At 36.5% G+C, this 24,936-nt stretch overlaps 1 long non-coding RNA gene across 1 annotated transcript; it reads left to right on the forward strand.

The window, feature by feature from the left end:
• The first annotated feature begins 2,000 nt into the window (after positions 1 to 2,000).
• Positions 2,001 to 23,405, forward strand: LOC122241451. Its single transcript, XR_006221597.1, has 3 exons — positions 2,001 to 2,412; positions 9,348 to 9,432; positions 23,086 to 23,405. It is a non-coding gene; the product is annotated as an uncharacterized LOC122241451 (long non-coding RNA).
• Positions 23,406 to 24,936: the final 1,531 nt, after the last annotated feature.

Below are 24,936 nucleotides of genomic sequence, written 5' to 3' on the forward strand. Positions count from 1 at the left end.
ATGGAAGATCTCTTTATTGTGAAGCAATCAGAGAACACTGAAGACTAGAAAACTTATGGAGGTTCAGGACATGAATTATAAGTAAACAGGACTAGGAGGCTTTATCAAGGTAAAAGAGCTCTTTGTGAATGCTACAAGAGAAGTTTAAGCTCCTAATGAATTTTTTTCATTGGAAAATTGAAACACCCTCATCTCCCTATAACATTTCCTGAATGTCTGTGCCATGAAGGACCATATTAAAATGAAGTCCTTTTTGTGTTGCTCTAACTAAGCTTTATTATGGATGAAGTTTTCTCAAAGTTGAATCCTAAAAGATCATTCAGTTGATCAATCGATCAATCAATCATCTATCTGTCTCTCCCTCTATTTCAATCTCTCCTTAACACATAAATAAAAAAAAAAAAAAACATTTACTTAAATCCCTACATGATTTTTGTCAGTGTAATTTTTTTTTGGTAGAGAATCTGAAGACTAAGAATAAAGAAAATGATGAAAAATCACTGGTCCGATAAACAGGCGAGGATTCCAATAATTTTTATTTAAGAAAGAGTAGGTATGGCTTTTCCATTGGTATCTTTTGGATGATGAACCTTTAATGGGAGGATAAATAATCTACATGAATCAAGAAAGTGGCTCTTGCGTGTTACTATTGTTCTTTTTTCTTTGGCTTTTGTGTGATGAGCCATTTATAATTTTTTAAAAAGCTACCTGGGAGGACAAATGTAATAATGTCTTGATCCCCTAGGCAGAAAAGCACCATATAATTATAATTACATCTTTAAAATATTATTACCACAGTTCTGTCCTAAAATTTTTGTTATTTACAGGGAAAGATTTTTGTAGGTGAATCCCCCTGGCTATACTGACTGCTTCTTCCCCTTCTGTCTAGAAATGTTTTAAATGAGCTGAATATGGTCTCTCAGTGAAGCAGAGTGTCTCCTTTTGGAAAGCAGCTGGATTGGGGCACTTGACCTTTCTGAGTTGGGTATGCACGAATTGCCAATAAAGATCTGAAAGGAAAGGATAGTGAGCTGACTAGAAATTCTCTCTTAAAGCCTTAAATACCTTTGTTCACTGAATTTGTTCGAATTAACTTGGTTAAGTTCTAGGATTGAAAATGATGGTAATTTCTTGTTGAACTAGATATATTTAAAAGTAGGATCCTGATGACAATTGTGAGTTTTTAGGAGATAAGGCTGCTTGTTTCTTAAATAATTTATTCATCATTTCAATGAATGTTAACCGAATGTACTTTGTACTAACTACTGGCAATGCAAGGGCAAACAAAATCTGGAAGTTATGGTTTAGTAGCAAGACAGACTCTGATCAGATGTAATAGTACAATCATTCCAACCTCCATGAAGGAAAGTACAGAGTTGAGAGTCTACACTAGGCATCCTGACTTCGTTAGAGAGGCAATGGTGTTTAGGGAAGCTTATCCTGAAGAATATATATATGAGTAAGTCATACTATGTTTTTAGCTTAAGACATGTGGTCATCTAATTATGTTTTTCTTTGTTCTCAAAATACCTGCTATGATAGGTTACAGGACAAGGACTAGAGAGGCCACTTTACCCTGTAACTTTCCAATCCCCTCTCTAGCTTGCTGAAGAATTAATATGTTGTGGTTGAATATAACAAAGTATTAATATAATTGGCTCAATGATGAGCAATTAAATTTTAGCTCCTAAAGAATGTCATTGGGATTAGTTAGATTGAGTCCTGTCTTATTCTCCCTGTTCTCATGCTGTGAGTCCTAGAAACCCAGCTTGAATATTATTTTCATCTACTGATTGAAAATGAGGAAGTCAATAAGAGAGTGTTTTCTAAACAATTCCATGGAACTCTGCCCACATAAAAATAAAGCAGAAGTGATCTCAGCATTCTTATTAGCAGTTTTAGAATGTAGCCAAAGGCTGTGTTCGTAGAGACAGAAGTCTTTGAATGCGTACAAATGACTCTAGAGTAGCCTATGCTTCACTTATCCTTGTGGGAAAAGTTTCCATTGCCACTGGACTGGACTATATCCATTCTGCAAATTGAGTTCATTTCTGTTTCTGTCATTCAAAGTATCTTTCATGAGTTCTCTTTTCCATTTTTAAAACACAAGGCTCATGAAGGATGCTATATAAAGTCAAATTCATTTTTATAATCTCTGATGGCATCTTCATCCTGTAACTGCTATTCTGGGATTTTGTAGCCACAACACAAAGAATAGCAATCAACAGCAGAATGCAAGACGAGAGTCGGATCTGTGCCTGATCACCAGACCCCGTGGCTTCAGTGGAACGCATGCCTGCCTTATAACTGTCCACTTGCAGAAATTGTAAATAACCTTTTAATGCCAGTGTGTAATCAGTAACTTAATTTTACTTCTTTTTCACTCTAGAGTTTCATCAGAATCTCCAAAAGGTCAGTAGTTTTGAGTTGAAATAGAGTACATAAAGTTAAAGTTTTTGTGGAGGAAAATTCCAAAATGGCAATATCAGTTCTGTTGTTTCACAGTCATCCTGAATTTATAAACAAAGCCATGTTTACAACTAAAAAATAATAAATTAAAACTAGCCAGCCATTATTATTATCAGCCATAATTAACTCACACAGAGTTAATCAGAGGTTCTTAAACACTAACAACTTTTTTTGGAGGGTGGGGAGGGGCATAAAATACTGAGATTTCAAACTACCCAGATATTAAACTGCTTGTCAACTCTAGATAATTTCCCCAGTGAAGAAATCAGGATTAAGTGATTTGAACAAGGTCGCAAAACAATGCAGCAGCAGGTCAGAGTATCATTCAGCCTACTTCATTTGAACAGTTTGATAAGCATAATCAGATCTACTACCTCCTGGATTAAATAAGGTTATCTCTTTTGCTGTAAAAAAAAAAAAAGTGTTGTAGTCACACGCCACTTTGATGGTCTTCCTAAGGTCAAAAATAATCCCATTAGTATGGGTTTGGATATTAAAATAATCCTTTTGATCTCATTTTTTTTGTTATCCAGTGTAATTCTCTCTTCAACTCATTCACCCATTAACTAATTCAATGAATATTTATTAAAAGATACTATATACCAAACACTGCACTTGGTCCTCGTCAGATTTATAAATCTTTAATGAAAAATTCTTACAAATTTAAATCATATTTGTTTATACAGTTTTAAATTGTACTCATTAAAAAAAAGGAAAAATAGAATTTCAAACTGGTTCTTTTTGTCTCAAGAATTGAGGGATTTTAGGATTCCCCTCTCTTGCTTTGCCTTCTTTGTCCATGAAATATCTCACTTAGTTCCTGAAACTTCTTATTCCACAGCTGAAGGCTAAGATCAGACACTATAAATGAATTATGAGGTTTTTTATGCATTTGCTCTGGATGAAATGGTATCATGGCTCATGGTGCCAAAGTGGATGGAGAAAGAGAATTAGAAAGCAATAATCTAGAAATGTTAGTGAATTATTCTTAACTTTTAAAACTTAACGAAGTAGTTCAACCTATTCTCAAGTTTCCCTGTCCCCCACTTGGTCAAAAAAATAATAAACCTATGATATTATGACTTTGCTCAATTTTGCCTTTTTAAGAGATTAGGAAATTTTTAAATGTCAAATGATGAAGGCCATTGTTGACCCTTCCAATAATCCTCACACAGAGTTAATCACTTCCATTCTGTACTTTTGTGATTGCTAGTGAGTTTGTTACTGTGTTCATAGTCCTATTGCTGCATTTATAACTGATTCATAACCATTTGCTTTAGAATGTATATGTGTATTTCTTTACTAGAATCAAGCTGTTTGAGAACTATGATTTTGTTTTATTCATCTTATATTTCCAAGCCCTAGTGCAATGCCTGACACATAATAATAATCACATACATGTGAATTGAATAAAATGAGTTAAATTAATTTCAGTTCTCTTTAAGATTTTCTTCAGAGGTAGGAATACTTGCAATATAAACAGTACACTTACCAGGTAAGTTGCAGCTGTATATCAATTCATGCTAGTACAGAAGCTTTAGAAAGTAATATAACTTATACTATACTTTCTATACCAATATTATCCATACTACCTATGACCAGTTTTCCCACCCCCAATAGGTCTTTGGGAAGAATTGTTTAATGTGTAATTTACTTTGTTATTAGAAAACTTGAAAGCTGAAAGGAAGACTGTTTTTCCCGATTGATGAGAAATATTGCAGGCCTTTAGATTAGAATCTTCAAAGACAGAGTCACTGAAGTCTCATTTTCTGGTTCATGGTTACCATAGATGTGAGCTCAGTTTAGGTTAGAAGGGCAGCAAGTAAGAAAACTCAGAATAATATTTTAATAGCTTATGAATCAGCCCTGACTCTTTCAGCCACTCTTGCATCTGTTGTGACTAGCTCTCTGAGTTTTTCGTTATTCTCCTATGACTAAGTCCCAATTTTCTTTCCTGTGTCCCCCACAATCCGTTTCCAGTCTATACTTATGTTCCCAGTTCACTGCTTTGATCCCCTAAAAACCGTCTCAGCTGCTCTGCTTCCCAGGTCTTTCTTAACAAGATCAGGTGTCCTTACAGGAATTTCATTTTTACTGATACCAGTTCTCCTCCTTGGACCTCACAATCATAATTCTATGTTCTGCTCATTTAGCACAGTTTCTTCCATTATCTACTTGCTGTTCATCTCAAATTTGAATGACTTTCCTGTCCTTATAGCTTGACAACCTGATGCCCTTCTAAATACTTGTGACTTATGACGTGTTCCTTCAGCTGTCTGCTGTCAGGATCCCAGCCATTCCCGGACAAGTTAGCTCTGCTACTGACCACACTTAATTAGTGTGACCTGGTCCTGAAGTCATTTCTAAAAGACAGCAGGACAAGGTCTTGCCCTAAGGGATTTCTGTATGCTCCTCAACCAGAGTTCTTTTGCAAACAACCTGCAGGTAAATGCGTAAACCCTGAAGCTCTGAACTTTGAATAGGAAAAGCTCAAAGATTTTCTTCTTTGACTTCTCTTTTTTTCTGGCTGGTGTTACATGAATGATGAGAAATCGTAGTCTCTTGGAACGTAGAAATGTCAGATTCAGTGTTCCATAGTCTCTGAGAGAAAATTCATCTTTCAGAACTTCTTTAGAAACCATTTGGAACGTAGCTGTTTCCACTTATGATTCCATGCACTCTAACCAGTAATTTGTTTGCCTCTATATTTGTCTGTCAAGAAATTGTAATTGTTAATGTAACCTCTTCTTTCTTACTGTTTGACCAAGTGTTTTAGTTTTACTTCATCTATTTTTTTCTTGTAAAAATCCTTATTATTTCTGCTCATCTCTCAGATTTTTTCTTTTTTCTTTTTTTTTTAAATTTTTCTCAGAATGAACATAGTTTCCAGCAATGAGTTTATCAGAATCAGGAGAAAATTAACCATTTTATTTCAAGCGTTATTTACCCAGTTGCTTACTGGAAATCATATATGCTTTATTTGTCTTGAAATCCATAAAAAGAATATATTAAAGTAGTGAATCATACCTCCCACTGGCATTAATGTCCTTCTCTGCAAGCTTGTGAAGCCATTCTGAACATATGCATAAATTCAGATGTTGTGATATAATAGCTTAGGGAATTAGGCAGCTTTTTTTTCATTCAGTTCTGTAAATAACAAGAAAAAGATAAAATGATTTTTCCATTAAAAAGCACCCTCTGGTTCAAATCCCTTAAAAGAATAGTTCATTTTCTTAAGTTATAAAATGTTCAATTGATTTCTTTTATAAAGCATTGGTTTCTCATTGAAATTGAACATTTCAGTAAGGATCCACTTTTTGAAAAATGCAATTAAGAAATTTGGGGCATAGAATATATTCTGACTTAGGTAAAGACTAGGAAACATTAAGCATAATGAAGTCTCTCAGGCATTTAACTTTTTAATTAAAATATAACATGAATTACTATTGGAACTTGGCTAAGTTATAGAAACACACCTGTTTCAAATCCAGAGTTAATCTGTGCATCTTTTTTTTCAGCTGAGATGAAAAAGAGAATTATTCTATATGCCAAACCTAGATATTATGTCCTTTAGTAAAAGATAATTATTTGAATAGTGTTTTATAAAAGGAAACATGTTCAGTTATAAGATCATCTTTTTTGGAGAAATATTGGGTTAAAATTTCTTTAATAAAATTACGATTGGAATTATATGACAGCTTCTTTAAAAAGCATTCTTATCTGTCAAAACTAAAAGTTTGCAAACCTACAAATGATATGTGAAATCCAAAGGTTTAGGATCTATTATTTTAGAAAACCATAGGAAAAGTGAGGAGACCATCATAGAGTCATACTGAAATGTAAGAAGCTAAGCTTACAGTTACTTAGTGTTCTTATTTCTCACCAGCAAAACTTCAGCAAAATAAAGGTATTCTTAGCAAAACATTTAAATTGAAAGCATCCTTGCAGATTGCTTTGCATTTGAATGGTTTTATTCCCTTTATACTCTCAAAAAGCATTACATTAAATATTAATGCAACATTTTGCTCCTGTTATTGTTCACTTTCACTTCTGCTAAACATTAGCTTCTCAGCTTATACAAGAAAAGATGTAGATGAGAAATGGTGTTTAGTGATACAATATAGCCAATCTTAAGTTATCATATTAACTCCAAAATGCTATTTATTGTGTAATGCTGGCAAAGAAAAAGACTGACATTACTCACATGAAGTTATCACTAGTACGCTTCTTTGCTTACCATGGCATGCTTCTTTTCTATTATTCCTTTCAAAGATACAATTGCTGGAATGGATGTAATTATAATACAAAATAGAGAACATTGGTGTAAAAGGACTTTTTGCTTCTTTTTCTGGTGAAGACAGAAGGTATAATAGAAATAAGCTTTCTAATCAAGATTCTCCTTTCCTAGGGAACAGGACATTAGTTATGTAAGCTATTTCAATAATAAAAGTCTTAAGTGCAAAGCTTCCCAGAATAATAATATAACAAAAATAATTATGACAACTCAGAGTTTTAGAACTCTAAAATTTCACTAGTCAACTGCTTTCACATGCAATATTTCACTTGACTCTTATATTGGCTAAAGAATCAACAGTACAATTCAACAATCTTGAGTGAGCGGTTCCACTGAGGTCTTGCCTCATACAACGAAGACAACTATGTCAGATCATTTGGCTTTGTATCTGCCTTTCATTAGCAATATTATCACTTTTTTTCTAATCTTTTAAACCTCAGTTTCTACACCTGTTGTTCAGTTCTGTCATAGAATTGACCTGTGGATGCAAAATTATAACATTACACCATTTTGCAGCCTGTTATATAGTAGTAGGATTTCAGCTAATGAACACTGGATATTCTTCAACTAATTTTCATCCCATAAATCCTCTTTTTGGGAAGATATTCTTTATCCAGAAGTGAGGTAATGCAAGATCTGCTATTCTCTCCTTCAATAACAAATACTTATTGACTCAGTGACTTCTTTGTGACAACTAGTGGTCTAGTTACTAAAATAAGCCAAAAATACATAAAATACAGAACCTACATTCAAGGAATTTTAATTTCAGTGAGTAATAAGTGAGTACTAAGTTTGTCCTGGCCACACTTGGCACCACACTGAAGGGACATAGTAGCTCCATAGCTTCCTGTGGAGTTGGCCAATTTTCAGTTTTCACTCTTCCCTTTGCCCCTTCCTGCTTCCTTCCCTTTCATCTATGGGAGCTGGTTTCTAAGGGCGTCTCTTCTTAAGTATCTTGTGTGCAAAATTCTACTGTGGGTCTGATTTCCAAGGAGCTAATCTACAACAATCTTTTATTAAGACCAAGCCGTATGATGAGGAGAATTCCTGAGGAAAGGCAAAAGCTTTGGATCAAAGACATTTATTTTTTCTCTTTTGAAATACAAAGAAGTTATTGGCCTTAAGACAGAAGAGTAAAGCTGGGGCATAATCTAATTTTGCCCTTTGCTCCATTCTGTATGGACTATCAGTCATGTTATCTTACACTTGGGAATGTTTTTCCCTATGTTGTGGTTGCCTTCAGTAATTCCATGCTTTGTGGTAAATTTTGCTTTACCCAAATAGCTCTAGAAGGTGATTTGGGAGGAAGTAAGAAACTAAAATGATAAAAGTGTGAGTTTCTCAATATCACACTTATGCTGAACACTTCCAAAGTAGTAACAAGTCATACCAAAGGGGGGCAATAGTCCTTGAGTTTCAGGCTTGACCAAAAAGAAATTAAGAGATGGCTAGAGTAAAGCTGAGAGTGATAGGGAAAGGAACAAAGCATAAGGCCAGGAGAAGCAGCAACCAAGTGGCTGAAAAAGGGTGAAAGGGAGCTGATCTTTACTGTCCCTAATATATGTAGGAGGGAATAGAGATTGAGATGTTATCATTCTGTCCACTATAATCCAGCCTCTGTGTTAGGGACTGATAATATAGCAGCAAATTAAACATACTTGGCCCTTAAAATTTACAAGCATTTTGGTATTATTCCTACATACAATGGATATCATGGTATCCCATGGACTACAAAAGCATACAACCTGTTTGTACTTGCTGCAACACATTCACAAAGATACTCACATAAACTCATATTTACTATAAGATTTTAGCTTGGAAGATTTATTGTTAATGTAGCTTATTGAAATATGTATTACATATATATATATGTATATAATATATATATATATTAGTATGATGTGTTTATTAAAAGGTATTTTTAAATGCTTTTTAAAATTAAAAAGCAATATGTACAATTGTAAGAAAACAGAAAATATAAGTGAGGAAAATAAAATAAAAAAGAAACAGAAAGTCATGAAGTCATTTCTCAGGAAGTCATTTTCACAATGCTGATCATCTATAGTATAAAATTAACATAAAATATCACTTTTATGTTATGTGTTTTGAATCAGCATCAGCCTATGGACTATGTAATTTGTATTTAATCACTAGTGGTTCATAGACTTCTTTTGGTTATTTATTTATGTATCTATCTGTCTATCTATGCCTAAAACATATGTTCTTGCGTAATTACATACCTAAATCCTGCTTTGTCTCAGGATATAGATAAAATTATATATAGAATATGTAGAATATAATATTATATATTATATATAATACCTAAAACATATTACATATTATGCTATATATTATACGTTCATTATATCATTCATGTATGTCATATTAGTACCATTGATTATATATTGCATATTAATGATATGTTAATCACTGTAGGTAATTAATTAGTATTATATTTGTACGTAGAGGCAGTCCCTGACTTACTATGGTTCAATTTACAATTTTTCAACTTTACTACGGTGTAAAAGCCACATGCATTCGGTAGGAACTGTATTTCAAATTTTGAATTTTGATCTTTTTCCAGGCTAGCGATATGTGGTACGATCCTCTCTCATGATGTTAGACAGAAGTAGCAAGCTGCCCCTCCCAGACAGCCAGCGATCATGAAGGTAAATGGCCAACACACTTATACCCATTCTGTACCCACCCAACAATTCTGTACTTTCAGTGCAGTATTCAATACATTGCATGAGGTATTCAGCACCTTGTTATAAAAGAGGCTTTGTGTTAGATGATTTTGCCCAACAGCAGGCTAATGGAAGTGTTCTGTGCACCTTTAAGGCAGGCTAGGCTAAGCTATGATTTCAGTAGGGATTTGACCCCATCGTAAGTTGAGGAAGATCTGTATTATACTGTTCATTAATTCTTAACTTGTGGCTATAAATAATAAAAGAGGATAAGGTCTCTCTAGCAAAGGTTTTGAGAATCACAATATTGTTGAGTTACAATGTTTCAAAGCATTCAAGTTTGAGGGGGATGCTATTCCATGTACATCTAGACCTTGCCCATGATCTTCTAGCTATTCATTCTTTCTTGCTAGAATTTATGTACTGGTCCTAAGATTTGACTCAACTGGCCCGTTGTTGTAGTCTGTACTCTATAAACCACTTACATATGTTTCTCTGTCAATGTCCCATAACTTTGTTATCCATCGTAGTATGACTTAGATTATGTATTCTCTGAAATACATTCTCTTAAGTCCAATAGTTAAAAAAGTTTGTGTCTTCTGTACAAAACAGATCACAAAAGGATATCGCTGAAAACTGAAGAGCCTTGATTCCTATACACACATATGACCCAATCAGGAACAAATCGCATTAGGACTCTAGCCTCTATTACTGTCAATGAGAATTTTGCCACTTCTGTCAAAAATAGACAAGTTCAGCAGTACATTTTTTCCGTGTTACTTTTTTTTTCATTCACTGCTGCCATTTATGACAGGACATCAACATTTTAAAGGGAAAGCAAAATATTGTATATCTTGACTAAGTTACATAAAATCGTGTGTGCTTTGAAAGAAGGGAAATTTATACTTTATTTGATTATTCAACAAATATTGTGATCATCTAAATGCCAGTCGCTGTTCTCATGTTAGGCATATAGCAATGGAGTTATTTTCAAGTGGCACAGAATTGTCATACAGTTTTTGGCTTTCAAAAACAGCATGATTTTACTAATTTTGAGAAAGCATTGTTTGCAAAAGTCACTTCTTTTTCATATTGTCACAAATTACAGCTCTCCTAAACTTTATGCTTCTTTTTTTTTAATGTTTATTTATTTTTGAGAGAAAGAGCATGAGTGGGAAAGGGGCAGAGAGAGACACACAAAAGAGAGACACAGAATCCGAAGCAGGCTCCAGGCTCTGAGCTGTCAGCACAGAGCCTGACATGGGTCTCGAACTTAAGAACAGCATGATCATGACCTGAGCTGAAGTTGGACACTTAACCAACTGAGCCACCCAGGTGGCCCTAAACCTTATGCTTCTTAATCATGAACGATATTTTGTGCAAGAAACTATATTGTTAATTTCCCTATAAACTTTTTTTTTTTTTTCTGTCTAACTTATTCTTTTCCAATCAAATAAAAGAAGAATCTCAGGGGTGCCTGGGTGGCTCAGTAGGTTAAGTGTCAGAGTCTTGATTTCAGTTCAGGTCATGAACTCACACTGGTGGGATTGAGCCTCGTGTCTGGCTCTATGGTATCAGATATCAGTTTGTTTTGAATTAATTAATAATTAATTAATCTGAGATTGCTTGGGATCCTCTCTCTCCCTCTCTTTGCCCTTCCCCTACTCACACATGCATGCGATCTCTCAAAATAAATAAACTTAAAGAAAAAGAAGAATCTTATGAAGATGTGATATGAAAGATGACCACCTTTCAAATTAAATAATTTGACAACTACTGGAATAAGACAAGGCAGTGCTATCTTTCCAAAGCCAATAAAATATATATAGACATCAAAGACAATATTTAATAGTTTTAAAATTCTGTATTCTAATTGGATTTAGGTTTGGTGCAACAAGCCAGTTTACATTATTGGTTAAATACAGTAATAAAAAGGAAAAATATTACTCTTTTACTACTATTCCACATTTTCATGAACAAGTTAATGCTTTAAACTAAATGAGTGCCATATGTTCCTTGACATCACGTTGATGAACAGTGCTTTTAAAAACTAAGTAATGTAAGCTGAATCCAACTAATAATTTCTTTTATTTAAAAAAATACATTGCACCCTCCACATCTCATACATTTACCAAAGCATTTATTTTAAAATATTTATATGCTCAAAGAGGACAACAATATCATAGAAGGTGATACTGAATGTTTTTTACATGATACATTGTAATATGCTTAAGAGTTTATTTTGTTTAGCAGTAACTTGTCCAGAAGTTGAACCAGCAGTCTCTTTTCTTTACGAAGAATTATCCCTGAAATGACTTGTTGACTATGAAGCCCTAATTAAAGACTTAATTAGCTGGCAAGCTTGTTAAATTATACTTTCTAAAAATGCATGATGTTCAAATGGATCTAACTTATAGTAGTTTTGGACAGTGCTACATTTATCTACCATATGCTATTCTCAGGATAATTGACTTTGCTCTCCACTTGACCTTCAATGAAAAGGGAAGCTACAACACACAGGTCCATAACCTCTAAAGAACTAGAAATGCTGACATAGCCAATCCACATATTTGCATTACACATACTAAACTAACAGACGATAGTATTTACAAGGCTCCACTAAATGCTTAAATCTATTTTGTGGACAAAAGGATTTTTAAGTTAATTCATTTTGTGGAGAGAATAATTTAACCAAGTTAGCATTTTGTTGACAGAATTATGATGAAATTCATTTTGTCTACATAATTGATTGGACAGCTAGCAGAATGCATTTCTCCCCAGAATGAAGAATATGCAGAGGTTGTCAAACAGCATTTCCTCCTTGGTCTCAAATCATTCTGTCGACAAAATGAATACAAAATCCTTTCATCTACAATATCAAAGTGGGTGTTAATTATTGGGGAACAGAATGTAAAGTCAAATTCTTTTCAGTTAAATATTGATAGAAAGAAGTCATACCTTTCACTAACTAGATATTAATCTCACAAAAGGATTGTTCTGGAAAAAAGCTTAAATCTAATCTGTGAAACAGGGTAGATATGTGGTTTGTTTTTTTCACATTCAATGCTTCTCACATGCAGTAAACACTTTGGCTAAAAATTTAAATCCAATGACTGGCGTGAGAAACGTTAGGAAAATATTGAGAGGTAGAGTACAAGGAGGGCCATGAATAGTACATGATACGAAATATCGAAAGCTACATAACAAGTTAGGAACACTAAATGTAAATTTACATTGTTCTCCAGATGCACTTTTAATTGAATTAGATTATTGTATTATAATCCACTTAGGCCTAGAGGCTTGCACAATGAAGATGAGTGTTGCAGCAGGGTACTAATAATGGATCTGTGCCATGCGGTTCATGCTTCTTTGAGTCTGTGTATCACCTATTGCCAAAAGAGTCTGTGAACACTAGAACTCTATTCCTAGAATAAGGGTAGACTGGGCCACTCACAAGATACACGGTAATTGGAGATGTGTTCTCAGACAGCCTTTGTTTTGAGATTGAACCTCTCTATCCTGAAAGCTGGAGCAAGAAAAATAGAAGACATTTTGGGGGAATAAAACACTTTTAAGGCTGGTCACCCAGAAGGTGAACTAATGTGCATCATATATTAAGCATCTGTGATTATTTAGATCTGTAGTTTTATTCTCCTTCATAAATAAAGATTATGGAAGCCTTTCTTGTTAATTCTTGACTCTGTGAATTTGCTCCAAGGAAAATCTCCAGCTTGTAAAATCTCACTTGGATGGATGGCTCATTCACCGCAGCCCACTTTAAAGCTATCTAGACAATTTACGTCATTAGGCTGATAAGGCCAGATGTTAACTATTTTGATATATTAGGATCACTTCTTCCTTTATATAGCATTTTGCGGTTGATTTGCAAACTTCTGCCAGCTACCATTTTGTGTCAAATTTATAGACCAATGCCAATGTGCAGCTTCGGATTCAGTGGAAAAAAATATGGACAGAATCAGGCAGTTGTGTTGAATGTTGTTTTGGAATAAGCAAATGTTCAGGCAACTGCAGACCAGTAGAAAGTGATTCACTTGAGGCCAGAGTAAATATTTGTGTATAACTCTGGAACATATTTAGATAAAATATATTTTGGTAAGAAAGTTGGAGAAACCACATAATGGAAAATGGAAAAACCACTGATTTGGTGTAACATCAAGTCATATGTTGGAACTGTAAGATAAATGGTTTTCTCTACTTGCAATTCCCTACCTGTATTTTGCTGGGAAATGTTTGCCAAATATATTTTGTGTGCATTTAGAAGTTATTTATCACCCACCTGAAATCGTCCAGTTGGATTTGGAAGAAGGACAAAGCAAACCTATGATGAAATTTTTCCATCTTTAAATTGGTCGTAATTAATTTGGGAATATAATGCTCATATGATGCATTTAGGAAATAATTCTGAAACCCCATGATGAATACATGTCATTATACATACATATCCATTAAAATACATTCATTCTCTTAAATACGCCTAGTTAAGGTCTCGAAACATAAATATTAGCAGAACTTAAAGCAAAATATGCAGGCTAAACATGTTTAAGTAATTTAATATATTTTAAAATTTGCATCCATCTTTAATCAAAATCCTTCCAAGGATACATAAAATAAACCATGTTTACATGAATTTTTTGAAGCAAGAAAGTAAAACAAATGTGAAATTATGAAATGAAGCCAGATGTGAGGTTGCTATACACAGCATACTGATCTAGACACTTACTTTTGGTCACCTCACATTTGGTTCAAAACTAAATAATTCATTACACTGTGTACAACTGTTTTAACAACCTTATACTTTCCAGTAATCACACACACACACACACACGCACACACACACACACACACATTGAAGAAGGGATTATTGTTTTCATTTGTAAGTGAGCTATGATAATCCCCCAATTCAGAGATGATAACCAGTTATCCCACTCTGCAGAGGAAATGAGCCAAGCCTTCAAAGGAACTAGTCCATGGACCCAGCTTTTCTGAGACAAACACAGCTCTTTTTATTCCACCATATAAGAAATACATTGTGAGCTGGATTCAAAAGCATGACCAAGAGACTATCTTATATGAGACACAATCTAACTAGCAAGAAGGAAGTGAAATATCAGGTTAAATCTTGTGAATGGGCTTAACTGATGGAAAACTTGGTTATCAAGCTGAAGTGCTACTTAAGAGTAAAAGGTCTCAGGGAAGTTTCCAGAAAATGAGATGGTGGCATCCATACACTGCTTTTAAGATTCTCTTTTGCAAGAAAGTTATAATGAGATAAATATATACAGTGCTTGTGGTGTTTTCTTCATGAAAAAGAACAAATGAGGAGGCACGCCCCTTGAGAACATTGTTACCTGATACATTTCCAGTGAGTTATTTCAAAATTAAACTAATTTGATAAGGCATAATATATATCTTTAAGTATCAGACATTGTTCAAATAAAGAAAGCCCTGGTTATTCAGAGTAGTAAATAGGGTATCAGGATTGTCAGCAGCAACACCTACCAGTAATGTGGGGAGTTTCTTTGGCACTAAAATGCACTCACTGCCACAAACAGGACAGATAATAAACCTCATGGTAAGTGTTATATGAGGAGTTAAACTGAGTATAACGGAGCCAGATTAGATATTTATAAACAAAAATACTAGTGGACTTTTGGGTGAAATGGAAACACAGATGTATGTATTTACCATGCATCCTTTAGATACTCCTCTGAAGTGAGTGGAAAGAGATTTATTTTTAAAAGCCTGTACCCACAAAGGCTAGGAGCACAAGAAAAGAGACTTCGGAAACATAGTGGCAAAAGACTTAACAGACCTGAGCAAACAGAATCCTAAGTCTGTGGTGAAGAAATCCAAGAATCAACCTGGCTTGGACCAGAATTCTCAATCGCTCATGAATCAGCCATACTGGCCATACTGCATCTATTGCTATATCTATAGCAAACTACCCCAAAACTTAGTAGTAGAAAACAATACCCATTTGATCATGCTCACACATTCTGTGGATGAGGAATTCAGAAAGCAGGCTTTTGGATGGCTGTTTTCTGTTCCATGATGTCTGGGACCAAAAATGGAGATGGCTTGAATGGTTGGAAGTTGGAACAGCCCAGGGCTAGAAAACTGCTTTTAAGATGGCTTTTTCAGTTACAGCCTAATTACTGGGCTGGATTAGACAAAGACACATTCAGGTTGGGTTTTTTACTGGAATGCCTACATATGGCCTCTTGAGTGGCCTCAAGGCAGGTGGGCTTTTTATATGATGGTTCAGGACTACAAGAGTGAGTATCTCTGGCCAGCAAAATGGAAGGACCTTTATGACCTAGACTTGGAAATCACATAGCCTCAGTTCTCCCATACTCTATTGGTCAAATAAATCACAAATCCACTCAGATTCAAGGAAAGAGGACATGAGCTTCATCTCTCTGTGGGAAGGCTGTCATATCAGGTACTTCTAAAAGTGGAAATGAAGGGACTGCATTGAAAAAAGATCACTTTATGAACCAGGTACCTGTCCACTTTTCCACACAGTAGGATATTGCTCCTCCCTTAAGACAATAGACTGGAGCTTTATTTTCTGGAAAGAGTAAAACAGCTCTTCCCTTGTCTGAAAAACATCAACACAGTTGGGAGCAAAGGTATGGGGGGGGGGGGGGTGGAAACTGAGGATTAAATAAATGCATATATACTGGATTCTGGCATTCCCCAGCTCTCCCTTCTCCCTTAATTTCCAAAACACAAAGTGCAGTGTATCTTCTCAGCAAGAGATTTGGAGACTCTTTTCTGGGGAATCCAACCAGCCTATGCTTGACATCAAAATTCCTCAGCTAAAAGGCTCAGCCAGGTCATCCTACAGCAAAGCACACATTGCAAGCCCTACTTGTGACCTTCTAATCAATTGTTGGAGTCCCAGTGCTATACATAAACAAGCAACATCTGATTGCTGAATATTTGAGGAAATCATTTAACATTAAAAATAGAGAGAAAAAATAGAAAACAGGAAAAAAAATGAAGACTATGCATAGGAAAAAATGGTAAAAAATATTGTCACTAATATTCTCAGCGTGATGAGAATATATTTTGCAGCTGTAAAATAAGAACAGAATAATACAGTAAAGATTTCTTCTTAGAACATAAAGGTTTTCGGAGATAAAACTGAAGTAATCATCTTGAAATAGAACCAAAGGACAAAGATAGAAAAAAGAGAAGAAATATAAGGAAATTAGAGTATCAGCCCAGGAAATCTAACATCACAACATAAGAATTTTAGAAAGAAGGGGCACCTGGGTGATTCAGTCAGTTAAGTGTCCTTCGGCTCAGGTCATGATCTCGCCGTTCATGAGTTCAAGCCCTGTGTTGGGCTCTGTACCGACAGACAGCTCAGAGCCTGGAGCCTGCTTTGGATTCTGTCTCCCTCTCTCTCTCCCCCCTCCCCAACTTGGGCTCTGTCTCTGTCTGTCTGTCTCTCTCTCTCTTGAAACTAAATAAGCATTAAGAAAATTAAAGAATTTTAGAAAGAAAAATAAGGGAAGGAAACAGCAATAAAATAATTTAAGAAAATTCTCCCAGAAGCAGGGCATCTGTGTGGCTCAGTCAGTTAAGTGTCCGTCTCCTGATTTCAGCTCAGATCATGGTCTCATTGTTCAATTCACAGGACCGAGCCCCACAAAGGGCTCTGTGCTTACAGCACAGAGGCTGCCTGGGATTCTGTCCCTCTCTTTCTGCCCCTCCCCTGCACTTGTGTGTGCACTCTCTCTTTCTCAAAGTAAATAAATAAACTTAAAAAAAATTCTCCCCAAAGGAAGTAACTTTTCAGATTGAAAGGGCTCATGAATGTCCTCCAATATAATAAAATTGACATGCAACAAGGCTTATCGTCATATAAATCTATAGTATTCAGGACAAGAAGTACCTATAAGTTTATACAAAAGATCTGGAATTGTAATGCCTTTGGACCTCTCACTAAGGACAGTGGAAGCTAGAAGGCAGTGGAAGAATGCTTTCAATATTCTGAGAAAAATTCATTTCCAAACTTGAGTTATACACACAGCCAAACTATCAATCAAGCATGAGAGAACAGTAACAGTATTTTGACAGGCAAAGCCTCAAAATTTTACCTCCCTTGTATTCTTTCTGAGAGCACACTACAAAAAATAGGAGCGTAATCCAACAAAGGAGTCAGGGTAAGAGAAAGCACAAGATCCAAACCCAGGAAGGTGGTCAAGAGAAATTTCAGGATGCTAGATTGAGGCAGAACAGAAGGTTCTGGGAGAGAATTGTTAGGGAAGATGCGCTTAGCACACTACCTGATACATATGGACTTTTGGGAGAATATACAGGCAATTTGCTAAAGGCTTTGAGGTGGATTATTAAAAAAAATCATAGAAAACTAAGCTAATAAGAAGTAAGACAATCACTAATCTTTCCCTGGAGAGAGATAAAAAAAAAATTGTTCAGGAAAATAAATGTCATCATCTCTTACCACATTGCTTAGTTGTAATTATAATTAACATAGGATAATGTAAGCTTAGAAAATAATCTATACAAAATGACAATGTTAGGGTATTATGAATGTGAATATAGAGTATGGAAAGAAAGTTCAGGCTGTTAGGTTGAGGACAGGTTTCTCACTTCCATAGCAGGATATCAGTTTGTGGGTTCACAACCTCTGGAGTTTCCCAGGTGTAATCTGAAACTTCCCCCTGTACATGGAGAGCAGGAAGACATTGGCGAGAGAGACAGACCATTCCAGACTGGTGGGTGGCAAGTTTAATAAGCAAGGGAATTTACATGCATTGTTTGTATTGGGCATCCACAAGACAGATCTCTACACCGACCTACCAAATCTTAACAAGTTTACATAGAGGCCCTAACTGCATTAGAAACATATCCTGTCTATATGGTCTCAATGCCACATTACTATCTCAAGGCTATGTCCTTGAGGCAGTTTCTGGGAGCAGAAAAGGCAAGCAAAACACACATTTCAAGAACAGGAAAGGGAATGGGAAGCCTCCAAATACCCAGGTCCAACTTGTAGGTCAACGGGTGGTCACATCCTTTTGATGACCTCCTCCAACACTCTAGACCTTGTGACTAGCTCTCATAATTTTACATGCCACCCTCTTCCAAAATGTGCCATGAGTAGTTAGCAAGGGATTTCACTAACATGGAGGTCACTCCTGTGGCAGTTATATCTGGCTACACTGGGGACAGATGCCACAGCAACAGTATAGGCAGGGGCAAGAGAACACATAGATTAAGACAGTGATTCCCCAAATCAGTGACAACTTTTTCCACCAAGAGCGCCATGATCCAACCCATTGCTTTACCAAGCCCCTATGCTGGGAGGCAGAAAGCTCAGGGCATTCACTTGTGCCCTTATGAGATTTAATACAGACGGGTTGTTAACAGACTTATCAGGCATGAACACAGCATTCTGCTTGAATGATGGCACTGGTGCCTTCTTTCAGGGGTCTTTCTATTTTGGAGGACAATTTTACTCATTAGAGATATTTCAGTGTTCGGTAAAAACAAGTCTGTTGGTTACCATTTAAGGCTTGCTGGGTGAATTTAGTGAGAGTTTCTGTGTGTGCTATGACGTCCTCCGGGCCAATGGAGGGAACAATGATAGCAGCCAAATGATCACACCAGTGAGAAACAGAACATGATCACCTGGCCTTGAGGAAAGTGAGGTTGGCAGCTTTAAGAACTTGACCTGGTTTTATATACAGTGCACGTTGGCTGAGGCAGGCAACACTGTCCGGTGTGGGGAGATGGACTGTGGGTGGGACATGCCAGACCAGAACCCCTGCCTTCTATCCCTCTTTCAATGGTGCAGTCCCTTCCAAGTGTAGTATATTTCAACAGGTCCAGTATGTAGTAGGACAATGGTCCCAGAGGAGATTGAGTAGTTCCTGTCATCCAAGGGTGCAAAATAGCTCCCCCATCCCCAAGGGGCATCTCCTTGCAAATTCCAGTAGATAACTCCTTTTCCAGGCATGCTGTATGTTCTCAGCTGCATAGCATGTGGATCCACGGTGAGTCGGGGCAATGACTGTTTCCTATGACTTCTATCCCTTTACAGTATTGGGTGCCACAGCAAGGAGTCCCCAACCTAGTATATGGGACAACAGTCCCAGGCTGATTATTCATATGTCATAAGGCCTGAGATAATACTTTAGTTTACCCAGCCAAGGTGGTTTTACCTGTTAGTAATTTAATCTGCTGCTTTAACATTTCCTTTTTCCTTTTTACTACCCATGCTACTTGAGGATTGTAGGGGAGATGGAACCTCTATTCAACGTCATGTTCTTTTGCCCAGTCTTGCACATCATGACCTTTGAAACGTGACCCCTTTCACTTTTCAATGAGGGTATCTGGTACTCAGCTTCTCTAATCCCTTAATAGTGGCAGCTTGGTTTGTATGGCAATAGGGAGAAGCCTGGGTTAAACCAGATGCAATGTCCACACAAACCAGAATATATTTAGAAACCCCTTTTGCAGGAAGGGGACCAATATAATCAACTTACTAATCCCTCACCATTTGGGAATCTCCGGATGGCCCCTGACTCCTTTGGCAGTTGTCCTGGACATACCTTGTTTAGAGCACACAAGACATGCTGTTACTGCATTAACCAAGTCACTGTATTTCAGGAGCAATCCAGAAACCTTGGCAATATGTCATGCCACCTGGACAATTTGGTGGCCATTCTTTTCTATGCACCCAACCTACTGTATCTACTGAAGGGTCAACTGCTAGGGTTCCTATCCAAGGTAGGGCATCAGCTTCCTGATTGCCTGAGGGTGTCACTGCCTTATCAGCTGTGACGTGAAGACAGCGAGGACTGTCTCAGACTCTTGCACAGACTCGGAGGTCTTTCCACATATCCTGACCATCTCGTTGAAGACCTCCTCTTCCACAACCGCATCGTAGTTGAAGACATTGACATAAATACCAAAAGTACCGTCTATAAGAGATCAAGGTGGTAGTGTTCTGGGAACTGAGAAATAGGAGCAACCAGGAGGGGATTGTTATTTTTTGGTGAAAAGGAAACCTTTTTCAGTGTTTTCAAAAAACCTTTTGACCTTTTAAATTATGTACGTCTAGAATTTTGTTTAAAATTAAGGCTAAAATGAAAAGTTTTAGGTAAAAAGGGGAAAATAATATCACCAGAGTGCAAGTTAGTAAGATGTCAAATAATAGTATCAAACATTGAGTTAAATACATATTTGCAATATCTACAACTTTTTAAGCATTGAATATGTGTATTCACACGCATACACATGCAAATACACATTCCACAGCCTATTGGAAACCCCAAAGGGGTTAATAACATTTTAGGTATTCCAACATCCTTTTAAATGTTTCACATCCTGTGGAATTCTTTGTAATAAACATGTGTTATTTTTCTAAAAAGTATATTGCCCAAAGAACTACTTTCACTCTGAATAGTAAATGTGAGATTATCTAAGATATGTCTTTGTGGGTGAAACTAAAATTAATAATATATCTCTAAGTAGATATCTTTGTAAGTAGATGCATTATCAGACCTCAATCCTTTTAAAAAGTCATCCACTTACCCAGTAGTTCCAAATGCAAATGCATATTTTTGGTATTTATTTCATTCTAATACACTGAAGAAAACTGCTGGGTATGAAATCTTTGCCTTATGTCTAAACTAATTTTAATTTTCCAATATTTTATAGAGTTTATAATTACAAGGTACTTCCAGGTTAGACTTTTTTAACATGCTTAACCAATTAACTAGAAATAATTAGAGAAGGAGTGAAAAATGTATAAGAAAAATGTATGTAAAATGGTAATTTAATGAAGCAAAATAGCTTTCGTTTTTAAGACAAAATTTTTTAATAACCTAACAATCACAAAGTAAATGTTGAGGATCTGGATCCTTTACTGGCTCTCACAATGGCTAGAAAAGTTTAAATGATACAGAAGATGTCTTTAGCCATTCTTGTCACAACCTAAGAGAATGGTACAGGTTTAGAGGGGCTGATTCAGAAGAAAGAAGTTTGTTTTTTTCTTAAGATGATTGTCAGTTACAAGAACATTATTGTCTCTAAAGGCAAAGGCATAAACTCTCAGTACCTTGGATATAGGAGGAATATTACATTTCAAAAAATATACTACAGAAATGACCCTGAAAAATTGTCTTATGAGGAGTATTATATTTTAAAAAATATCCTACAGAAATGACCTGAAAAATTGTCTCCCATGGAAATAGACCAATACAAGCCACTTATTCAAGTAAAAGCAGTACTGTCCTAAAGCGGTTACAGAAAAATGGGAAAGAATACACAAAACCAGAATCCCAGTTAATCTCTAAGGACATGGTAGATCATCTCATAATGGAAATATCAACTCGATTTTTTATAAACTGCATTGTTTTCAACAGAAGCAATGCATTGTATATTAGATCTACCCTTTACTTCTAATTTAAAGAATACCACCATTTCTATCTTCTCTGTCATAATTACTCTCCTTGTTAACACCTCATAATGAGGAAAAGGCAAATTAGTGGTGTCATTATACCTTGCTGCTAAACAGAAGCAACACAGCCATTAATGACTTTAACATATGTTCATGTTTTCCTGGCCACTGGGAACTTCATTCATCTGTCTCTCCTTGAGGAGGCAAGACATGTCTGGTAATAACATGATTCTGAATTTCTTTCTCTGGGAGTCTATATTCAGACAAAATTTTCAGGTTCAACGTTAGAGGTGAAGCAACTGAGAGATAAGGTGTCCATAAGGGATGAATGGCTGGAAGAGGATTGTTCCTCACCTTTTCCTCTCCAAGCCATATGCCTGCGTTCATTACAAATCAGTCCACTAGGTGGCGATAGAAATATGTTACACTTCAAAAATAAGGCGTCTGAATCTAAATACAATGCAAAGTGTTCATAATTTTAATAAAAAACATAGCACTAAGCAATACAGTAAGTGTTTTAACAATGACTGGAGACCATGAATTTTAGTCTTAGATCTGAGAGTTCAGTGATTACCCAATAATTTGGTTAGTAATTTAAACTCCTCCCACCTCTTTAATTTAATTAAATTAAAAGTAATTTAAACTTCCTTCCCACCCCACTTCTTCCTTCCTCCCACCCACCAAAATAAAAGATGTCCTTTTAATATTATGTGAACCATTTAGCTAATTGTTTCAGTTCTCATTTTTTTCCTGTCAATTCAGTGTCAATTCTAGTCTTGGTCAGGTTACTTAACCTCTTCATATCTCATTTTTTTTGTCTAGTGATCTAATGTGAGGAAGCACTAATAAAAATGATTATAAAACACTTTGCAAATTTTCATGCCAAAGACAACTACACTGCCTTGAAGTCACCAGAAGTGTGACAAGTGTTCAGACAAGTACATAATTAAACTGTCCAAACTGCATTAGCTATTGATGGCATTTAACTAGGGCTGACTGTTCGTATCAAACTATGAATTGAAATTACAATGGCCTCTGTGGCTCCCCAGACTCTTCCAGACTTAGACCTGGGAATAGACATTGGAGTCTGAAAGTTCATGTGTATCATTAATGACACAATGAAAATATCATCAGATTGAAATCCCTTCAGTTTCTCCTTTTGTTTTTCATAGAAGAAATCGTGACTCTGCTAATGATCTTTAAGGAAGATGTTGACTGGCATTAATGCATAATGACAAATCAACAGCACTACATTCAAGTGGAAGGGTTTGTGTGACCCCAACGTCCCAGTTTTCTCCACTCCGTGAACATAACTCAGGCCACGTTAGTATGTGTGCCTGAGTCTCACTGAAACCAAGTTCCCCACCTGCTCATACAGGAATGTTATTCTTCCACAAGTGTTTCTGAGAACCCTGGAGATGTGACTTAAATGTATCTTACACTGGGCCTGGTTATCACTCACTCTCCCTGGTAGCTGAGCCAGATTCCTGAAGCTGCCTGAATCCTGTAGAGCTCCACAAAGGGGCCGCTTAGTCACAGCTGCTTTGCTTCCCCTCATCTGCTGACACTTGTCAAGTAAGTAGAAATCACTTCAGTTATTAACAACAAAGAGAATTGAATGTAAGGAAATAGTTACTTAGGTGATATAAGGGCTGAGAATCCAACAGGAGATTATGAGCAACCCTAAGATTAGCAACAGCAAGAAGTTATTAGACACCTAAACTGGAGCCACAAGGAAGAGGTGATATGACTAGAAGCTAAGAGGTGAAAGCTGAAACCACAGGAAAGTCTTTCAGGAGCTGGATTCATGGAAGAGGTACAGCCACTGCTCAAGAATCTTCCAGAAGCAGAGAGGAGGTAGAGTAATATCCAGGCTTCTTTACTCTGTCTAACCTCTCCCTAGTTCTTTTCATTGTCTTAATCCAGCTAAAAGCCAGCTAACTTAGAACTCTGCAGAGGGCATCACACGATGCTGCACTGCAGACCAGATCAGATCAAGGGTGCAAAATGGACAGGAAGACAAATAGGTAGACGATGTGGACAAGCAGACTGGCCGCTGTTGCTGGATGGATGCTAGCGGCTGTTCAGCTGTTGGCTCAGACACCTCTGCTGGCTGGCAGCTGCTTTGTGTCTCTCACTCTGTTCGGGGGTTTGAGTCACACGCACTACTTCTAGAACAGGAGTTGCTAAACCTTGTCTGGAAAGAGCCTCATAGTAAATGTTTTGGGTTTAGTAAGCCATTCACAACGACTTGATACTGTTTTGTAGCACAAAAACATCCACAGGCAATATGGAAACAAATGAATAAGACCGTGTTACACCAAAACTTTATAGAAACACATGTTTCCAGAGTTTAGCTAAGCTACTCCATGGTATTGCTGCCTGGGAATCCAGTTTGTCTGGCCAAAAGGCCTGTGGGGCCTTAAGCCAACACTAGCACTTTATGCAACCTCAGGCCCTAGATAGCAGCCCACAAAATGAGAAGCAAAAAGCAAAAAGTTCCTGATATGTCTCCCCAGCAGCCCTGGTGATTAACAGTCCCCTGTAACCTCTTCCCAGTGTGCACCCAAGGAAGTTTTCAAGCTCTTCTCCAAATGTAGAATGCCCAGAGATATGGACTAGTTGCTTTTCAACACCACAGAGCACCAATTACCAAAGTGCTGTGGGGGGTCTAGGGCCCACCCCAATAATCAGGCCACCGTTTTCCCTAGTAGAGGCCAACCCCAATCCCAGAAAGGTCAGTTGGACACCCTGGAGAAGGAAGCAGCTGGCTATGGGTCAAAGCCCCAGAGATGTCCACCTCAGATCTTCCCAGTAACAATTTCTAAAGTAAAATCAATGGGGGACAATAGAAGATTAAAAGCTCAAACTCAAAACTTTAAGTATTTCAAGATTCAAAACATTTTAACAAGTTTTATATAGACACAGAGAGAAAAAAAAAAGTTAACTGAGAGTGTTTAATACTTGCCAAGCTACTATTACTTACTCCCACAGAAATGAGACAACTAGTCAGCATTTCCAAA

This window comes from Panthera tigris, chromosome C1, assembly GCF_018350195.1.
Source record: "Panthera tigris isolate Pti1 chromosome C1, P.tigris_Pti1_mat1.1, whole genome shotgun sequence".
NCBI lineage: Eukaryota > Metazoa > Chordata > Mammalia > Carnivora > Felidae > Panthera > Panthera tigris.